The sequence below is a fragment of the Cheilinus undulatus genome, linkage group 8, assembly GCF_018320785.1.
Source record: "Cheilinus undulatus linkage group 8, ASM1832078v1, whole genome shotgun sequence".
Taxonomy (NCBI): domain Eukaryota; kingdom Metazoa; phylum Chordata; class Actinopteri; order Labriformes; family Labridae; genus Cheilinus; species Cheilinus undulatus.
This window is the reverse complement of record NC_054872.1, coordinates 52,424,319-52,432,809: the sequence shown is the minus strand read 5'-3', so window position 1 is coordinate 52,432,809 and position 8,491 is coordinate 52,424,319. Positions and strand designations below refer to the sequence as shown.

Sequence of the window (8,491 nt, the reverse complement as noted above, 5' to 3'; positions counted from 1 at the left end):
TAATTTGGCAGGGACGCTGTTAAACCCAAAGTTTACTACTGTTTTAGTGAGTTCATATGAAAGTCCAGAGTGACCTGCTCCTCTGAGCTGTAGTTCTGAGGTTGTGCTACATGTGTAAAGGATTTCCCTCCTCCACCTCTTCAGATCTCCGGGGTGGGAGGAGCAGACAGCTGGGAGGTGTTCCTCCTGCAGGATCAAGCCTGCGCCTCCCTCCATGGCAGGACTCGTGTGTTGAGCGTGCGGAGGGTGCGGACGCAGAGCAGCACATCTGTAAGTGTCTCTTTACTCCTGCATGAATGGAAACAGGCCAGAGCTCAATTCTGCATGAGAGCTCTGCAGCTTTGAGCAGAAATACCTCCAGGTGTGCAGAGGAGAGTTTGTTTTCAGCCAAGGGACTTCACTTTAGACTTTTCACTGGACTGTGTTTTCTTATATATCACTTCAATCCAGTCTTTAGAGGAAGAAAACTCCAGTTAGAATCATGTTTGGGTCCTTTAACTTCTAAAGGTTTGACTCTTACTCTTTGGAAATCAATGTGTGCAGGGATTTATGGAGAATAAGGGAAATTATCCTTTGTAAAGCTGTAGATTAGTGTAACTCAATCCTGCTCATCCATTAAAAAAATACCTTAGCAAGAGCCACAATCTAAGTGGTGAAAAGTGGCAAAAATGGGTTAAAGTGGGAATAAAATAAAATTCACAAATAGCAAAGAAGTGGCAAAAATTGGTAAAGTAATATAAAAGGGACAAATTTGGGGGAAAAGTGGAAAAAAATGGGTGAGAAGTGACCAAAATAATAGTTACAGTTGTCAGAAATGGGCAAAAAGCAGCAAAAACATGGGAACAAATGAGGGGAAAGTGACTCAAATTCTGCCACTCCATGATGCTTTTTGCCCATTTTTCCTACCTTTTTGCTGATTTTTGCCCATTTTTGCCACTTTGACTCATTTTTTGCATGGTTCTGCTACTTTTGGACCACTTTTGCCACTTTGACTCATTTTTTGACATGGTTTAGCCTCTTTTGGACCATTTTTGCCACTTTGACTCATTTTTTGCATGGTTTTGTAACTTTTGGACCATTTTTGCCACTTTGACTCATTTTTTTGCATGGTTTAGCCACTTTTGGACCATTTTTGCCACTTTGACTCATTTTTTGACATGATTTAGACACTTTTGGACAATATTTTCCAATGTCCTCCGAGTGTTTTCTGCTTTTAGCACTTTTTTTTTTTTTTCCCCACTTTGACTCATTTTTTTTTTTACCCTTTTTCCACTTCTCGCCAATTTAAGCTGCCTTTTGCAGTTAAAAACCACTTAATTCTCGTTTTCCTACCTTTTTTCTGATTTTTGCCACTTTTGACAACTTTTTCCATCTTTAACTTATTTTTGGGTCATGTCCCATGCATATTTGCCATATCTGCCCTTTTTCCTTTTTTTTTAAAACACTTTTTTACCACCGGCTAAAATGGGCAAACAGCAGCAAAGTGGCAAAAAAGGGAGGAAAGTGGCATTTAATGGCAAAAAATGGGAAAGAAAGCAGGATTAAATTGGCAAAAATGGGTTAAAGTGGGAATAAAAATAATTTGAAAGTCAAAAAGAAGTGGCCAAAAATGGATGACAATGGACAAAGTAAAACACATGGACAACATTGGTTGAAAACAGTAAAAAAACGGGTTAGAAGTTACCAAAAAATACTTACAGGTGGCAAAAATGGGCAAAAAGCAGCAAAAATATGGCAATAAATCAGGAGAAAGTGACTAAAATGGGCAAAAAGCTGCAAAAAATATGGCAAAAAAATTTGCAGAAAGTGACTTAAAGAAGTGGCAAAAAGCAGCAAAGTGGCAAAAGTGGGAGGAAAGTAGCATTTAATGGACAAAATGGGAAAAAATGCAGGATAAAAGTGGTGAAAATTTGTGAAAAAAGGAATCAATGGGATAAATGGGGGAAAATGGGCAAAGAGTGACACAAAGAAGTGGCAGTAATTGGCTAAAGTAGGAATAAAAATCATTTAAAAGTGCATAGAAATGGCAAAAATTTGGTGACAATGGGCAAAATAATATAAAATGGACAAAATTTGGGGAAAAGTGGAAAAGATGGGTGAGAAGTGACCAAAAAAATTAGTAACAGGTGGCAAAAATGGTCAAAAAGCAGCAAAAACATGGCAAAAAAATGAGGAGAAAGTGACTTAGATGGGCAAAAAGCAGCAAAATGGCCAAAAAGGGAGGAAAGTGGCATTTAATAGCAAAAAAATGCAGGATAAAGGTAGCAAAAATGGGTTAATGTAGGAATACAAATCATTTTAAAGTCTCAAAGAAGTGGCAAAAAACGGGTGACAGTGGGCAAAGTAATATAAAATGGACTTAATTGATGAGAAGTGGAAAAATGGGTGAGAAGTGACCAAAAAATTAGTTACAGGTGGCAAAAATGGTCAAAAAGCAGCAGAGTGGCAGAAATGTGTGGAAAGTGGAATTTAATGGCAAAAAATTGGTGAAAATGCAGGATAAAAGTGGGGAAATAGGTGGAAGAAATAGGTAAGAAGTGACCAAAAAATATTTACAGGTGGCATAAATGGTCAAAAAGCAGCAAGAACATGGTAAAAAATTAGTAAAAGTGACTAAAATGGGCAGAAAGCAGCAAATGGCAAAAATGAGAGGATAGTGGCATTTAATGGCCAAAAAATATAAAAAATGCAGGATTAAAGTGGTAAAACCGGTGAAAAGGGAATAAAAGGGACAAAAATGGGCAAAAAGAAGTGGCAAAAAATGGCTAAAACTATACAAAATTGATTGAAAGTGGCAAAAAAGAAAAAAGGGGCAACAAAATTGCAAATAAGGGCAATGGAAATACAGACAGAAATAAAGGTTGACGATTAAGTTTGATAAATGAAGGCTTCTGGATGAGTGTGAGGAACGAACTGATTATTGTGACTTGTTAATTATTACTGAGTTCAAATTTTCCTTTTTTTTTAATTTTCCTGTGGAATAATTTTTCAAATCTACACATAAAAAAGAGCCACATGTTGAGTATCTCGGCTCTAGAATGAGAATAAACAGATGCTTTTTTTGTCTCCTGGTCTTAATTGAAATGTTCTTTAGTTAGCAGCTCTTTGCTTTGGGAATCATCCCTCTTTCCTACATATTCATGCATATTTGCAGCATCTTCAGTCATATGTTGCATTAAAATCTGCAGGTTCACATCAGCTGATTACTGTTAATCTTTTTCTGCATGAACGTACTCTAAAATAACCTTTGAAAAACAAACAAAAGTATAAATGGAAGCTTTTTTATGTGTTTAAGTCTCTATCTTGGGTTCACCTCGCCTTGGAAGTCTCCATATTTCATGCATTTTATTTATATTTTCACCAGCATTTTACACAAGAGCTGCAGGTTGACAGATCCAGTCTTCTCTCTTTAACTGGTGATTTTTAGCGTCTTCTTTGGCGTGGTTTCTGCACCTATCTGCTGTTTTCTTTGCCTCCTCTTGTTTTCTGGTTTAACTCATGACTGAAGTTTGGACCTGTTATCTGATTTATCGCCGTGGTGATGAAACATTATTGAGACATAAATCTGTGGCCGATATTCTCCAGCTCTTGGATTTGATTGCTGATGGCCGTAAATGGTTTAGTCAATAACGCTGCGGCACAGAGTTCGTTTCCTGCCTAGACTAGAAAGACGGTCATCACATCACATTGTGTTCTGCTGCTCTCAGTGCCTTTTTTTTTCTCTCCACGGGTACAAAAAGAGTTTAAATTGAATTGAAGGTGGTTTAAATTTCACCTCAGAGCCTCCAAGATCCCAAAGAGGTACCAATAATGTGAGACTTTCTTTAAAGAACAGCAGAAATCTCATTCATTTTCAGACATTTACAACTTTTAATCGCAGTCAATCTGTAGTTAATTGTGTGATTAATTGCACATTTAGTGCAGGCTTGATTTCCTTCGTTTCATCTATAAGGATATTAGTTATTCGTTATCAGTTATTAGTTAGTTATTAGTAATATTAGGACTGACGAGGTGTCCGATCATCAGGGACTAATGGATGGCGTGGAGGCCTGAACCGTCCGACACGTGGCAGTGGGTATAGGAGATAAGAGCATATTAAACCTGGAGTCTGTCTTCATATTTATGCATATTTATTCAACCAGCCACAGTGAGAGCCATTACCCACAAATGGAGAAAGCTTAAGAAATTCAAAAAAGGATGAGAAGCAGTCATTGACATGGATGAGTCTGGAAAGGGCTACAGAGACATTTCTAAGGCTTCAGGACTCCAGCCAACCACAGTCAGAGCCATTATCCACATATGGAGAAAACTTGGGGTGTTCCTCTCTCTTTGTTGTGAAATAGCAGTCCTTTAAAGGGATGTCAGTATTAATGCATACTTAGGAGATTATGAATTAATCTAATTAATCTCATGCTTTATGTCCCTTATCAGACTTTTATCCACGTCAGCGTCTCTCTGCAGCCACAGGGATGTAAAATCAGTCTGCTACTGCTCCTTAATGTCTCATTTCACTTTAAAAACTCAGACAAACATTTACCTTTTTACTGTGACCTTCATCATCCATACCAAGCTCCTTTTTCTGAGGTTAAGGTCCTGTTAAAATCTTTGATCTCTCTGTAAAAGCCGGTCTGTGTTCAAACAGGAAGTCAGAACGCAGAATTTCAAAGTGCAATATAAAGGATGTGATCAGTCGAGATCAATATCAATATAAATGTACATTTTTGACATTCCTGTAATCACTGTCCTACATGAACATTTCCTGCTGTGCTGATTCTGTATTTTAAATATTTAACGGTTGTTGCGTGCTTCCCCTCCAGCACACAGTCTCTGTTTTAGATTTGTCTGGAATGTTTTCAGCCTCACTTCTTCATGTTTATTATCTGGATGTTTAACACATTCAGCTCCAGACATCCATCACCTTTGAGTCTTTGCTCAGAGTCTTTAGAAGCTTCTGGTGCTGAGTTTGTGTCCTTTCTGTTCCTCTCTGCTGTCACTGTGGTACACCATAGAGCAGAAACTGAGAGTACCACACTGTACGGAGGCTCATTAGGGACAAAACAAAACATGTTAGCGCTGTAAAAAATAAAAGTTTAAGTCTAAAGTCCTTTATGCAGTATAATGACAGCAAAAGAATGGATGGGAAAATGGTGAAAGGTGGTGAAAATTGTTAAAAGGATGCAAAAATGTGTCAAGAAAGGCCAAAAAGGGGCAAAAATGGGTAGGAAGTTAGTAGAAAGTGGTTAAAAAGTGGCAAAATCAGGTAAAAGTTGAAAAACTGTGTTGATAAAGGGGAAAATGAGCAAAAATGGGTGGGAGAATTGGTGAAAAGTGGCTAAAAAGTGGAAAAAAGAGGAAAAAATGAATACAGTGAGGTAAAAAATGGGTAAAAATGTGAGGGAGAACTTTTGAAAAGCAAGTGAAGAGTGGCAAAAATGGGAAACTGTGTTGAGAAAGGTCAGAAAGGAGAAAAAATGGTTGTGACAATTGGTGAAAAGTGGTTAAAAAGTAGAAACAAGTGGAAAAACTGGGTAAAGTTAGGTGAAAAGGGGGGCAAAATGGGTGGTAGAGTTGGTAAAAAGCTGTTAAAAAGTGTCAAAAATGGGATAAAAGTGGAAAACCTGTTGGGAAGGTTGAGAAAGGAGCAAAAATGGGTGGGAGAATTGGTGAAAAGTGGTTAAAAAGTGTCAAAAATGGGATAAAAGTGGAAAACCTGTTGGGAAGGTTGAGAAAGGAGCAAAAATGGGTGGGAGAATTGGTGAAAAGTGGTTAAAAAGTGGCAAAAATTGGTCAAAAGATGCAAAAATTGGTCAAGAAAAGCGGCAAAAAAAGAGCTGGTAGAATCAGTGAAAAATGGTTAAAAAGTGGCACAAATGGAATAAAAGTGAAAAAATTGACCCATGAAGGCAAAAAGGGGCAAAAATGTGTGAGAGATTTGGTGGAAAACAATGAAGAAAAGTGAAAATCTTTTAAAAGAGGTGAAAATGGATCAATGGCTAAAGTGGAATAATGTGAAAAAAACCTTTAAAAAAGGGCAGAAACAGTGGTGAAAAGGTGTTAAAGAGTGGTGCAAATCAGTAATTTCAACATCACAACCTGATAACAGCTGACACACCTTCAGCTCCTAAATGGAGGAACTGTTAGCATGGACGCTAGCGACAATGCTACTCATCAAACACACACGCACTGATATAAATCACCAGGGTCCAGTCTTTTGGTCCTGTGATCGGCCGTGTGCAGGCTACTGTAACACACTGTGTCTGGTCATGATGAAAAACTCTGACCCTGAAACCCCAAACACCCAGTCTGCACCACCAAACTGTCAGTAATTGAATAGTATTCTTAATTTGAACGCTTGAGTGTGAAACACATCGTATCTCTAAAGCTTGACTTGCAGAATCTTTACACTCACAGAGCAGGTCGTTATAACTCAGTGTTTTTGTCCTGAATGAGCTTCCATAGCTGCTCTGCTTCATGTAAGACAGAGGTCAAATATGGACCCCAGAGACTGAATCCACTGTAACTCGACCGATGACAGAATGCCAGACCCCCCTACTCCTGCAGCTCATCTGGTTCTAATCTCACTTTTTCAGTTTTGAGCCCTAAACAGAAAACAGAAATGATTACATAACGCTCCTATAGGACTCTGAAACACGCCAGAGCCGCTCAATGCTGCTCTCAGATTGGAGGAGTCCTTCAGGTTTTAACATTTTACAACTTTAACCACAGACAGGCTTTAAGGAGAGGCGATCACTGCACACGCTTCTATCATCTAACTCCATCTACACATCATCTAACTCCATCTACGCATCATCTAACTCCATCTACGCATCATCTAACTCCATCTACACATCATCTAACTCCATCTACACATCATCTAACTCCATCTACACATCATCTAACTCCATCTACGCATCATCTAACTCCATCTACGCATCATCTAACTCCATCTACGCATCATCTAACTCCATCTACGCATCATCTAACTCCATCTACGCATCATCTAACTCCATCTACGCATCATCTAACTCCATCTTCACATCATCTAACTCCATCTACACATCATCTAACTCCATCTTCACATCATCTAACTCCATCTACACATCATCTAACTCCATCCTCACATCATCTAACTCCATCCTCACATCATCTAACTCCATCTACACATCATCTAACTCCATCTACACATCATCTAACTCCATCTACACATCATCTAACTCCATCTACACATCATCTAACTCCATCCTCACATCATCTAACTCCATCCTCACATCATCTAACTCCATCTACACATCATCTAACTCCATCTACACATCATCTAACTCCATCCTCACATCATCTAACTCCATCTACACATCATCTTACTCCATCTACACATCATCTAACTCCATCCTCACATCATCTAACTCCATCCTCACATCATCTAACTCCATCCTCACATCATCTAACTCCATCTACACATCATCTAACTCCATCTACACATCATCTAACTCCATCCTCACATCATCTAACTCCATCCTCACATCATCTAACTCCATCTACACATCATCTAACTCCATCTACACATCATCTAACTCCATCCTCACATCATCTAACTCCATCTACACATCATCTAACTCCATCTACACATCATCTAACTCCATCTACACATCATCTAACTCCATCTACACATCATCTAACTCCATCTACACATCATCTAACTCCATCCTCACATCATCTAACTTCATCTACACATCATCTAACTCCATCTACACATCATCTAACTCCATCTACACATCATCTAACTCCATCCTCACATCATCTAACTCCATCCTCACATCATCTAACTCCATCCTCACATCATCTAACTTCATCTACACATCATCTAACTCCATCTACACATCATCTAACTCCATCTACACATCATCTAACTCCATCCTCACATCATCTAACTTCATCTACACATCATCTAACTCCATCTACACATCATCTAACTCCATCTACACATCATCTAACTCCATCCTCACATCATCTAACTTCATCTACACATCATCTAACTTCATCTACACATCATCTAACTCCATCTTCACATCATCTAACTCCATCTACACATCATCTAACTCCATCTACACATCATCTAACTCCATCCTCACATCATCTAACTCCATCCTCACATCATCTAACTCCATCTACACATCATCTAACTCCATCTACACATCATCTAACTCCATCCTCTCATCATCTAACTCCATCTACACATCATCTAACTCCATCCTCACATCATCTAACTCCATCTACACATCATCTAACTCCATCTACACATCATCTAACTCCATCTACACATCATCTAACTCCATCTACACATCATCTAACTCCATCTACACATCATCTAACTCCATCCTCACATCATCTAACTCCATCCTCACATCATCTAACTCCATCTACACATCATCTAACTCCATCTACACATCATCTAACTCCATCCTCTCATCATCTAACTCCATCCTCACATCAT

General features: G+C 38.6%; 1 protein-coding gene across 5 annotated transcripts in view; it reads left to right on the top strand.

Annotated features, from left to right (window-relative positions):
* Nucleotides 1–221: 221 nt before the first annotated feature.
* Nucleotides 222–8,491, top strand: part of LOC121513696 (collagen alpha-6(VI) chain-like) — a 124,562-nt gene continuing 116,292 nt past the window's right edge. For 3 of the 5 annotated variants that reach the window (XM_041793617.1, XM_041793616.1, XM_041793614.1), the window contains exon 1: nt 222–270. The gene's annotated coding sequence lies outside the window, so the exon portion shown is untranslated. The remainder of the gene's footprint in view (nt 271–8,491) is intronic. The other 2 variants (XM_041793615.1, XM_041793618.1) reach the window with 2 other exon arrangements.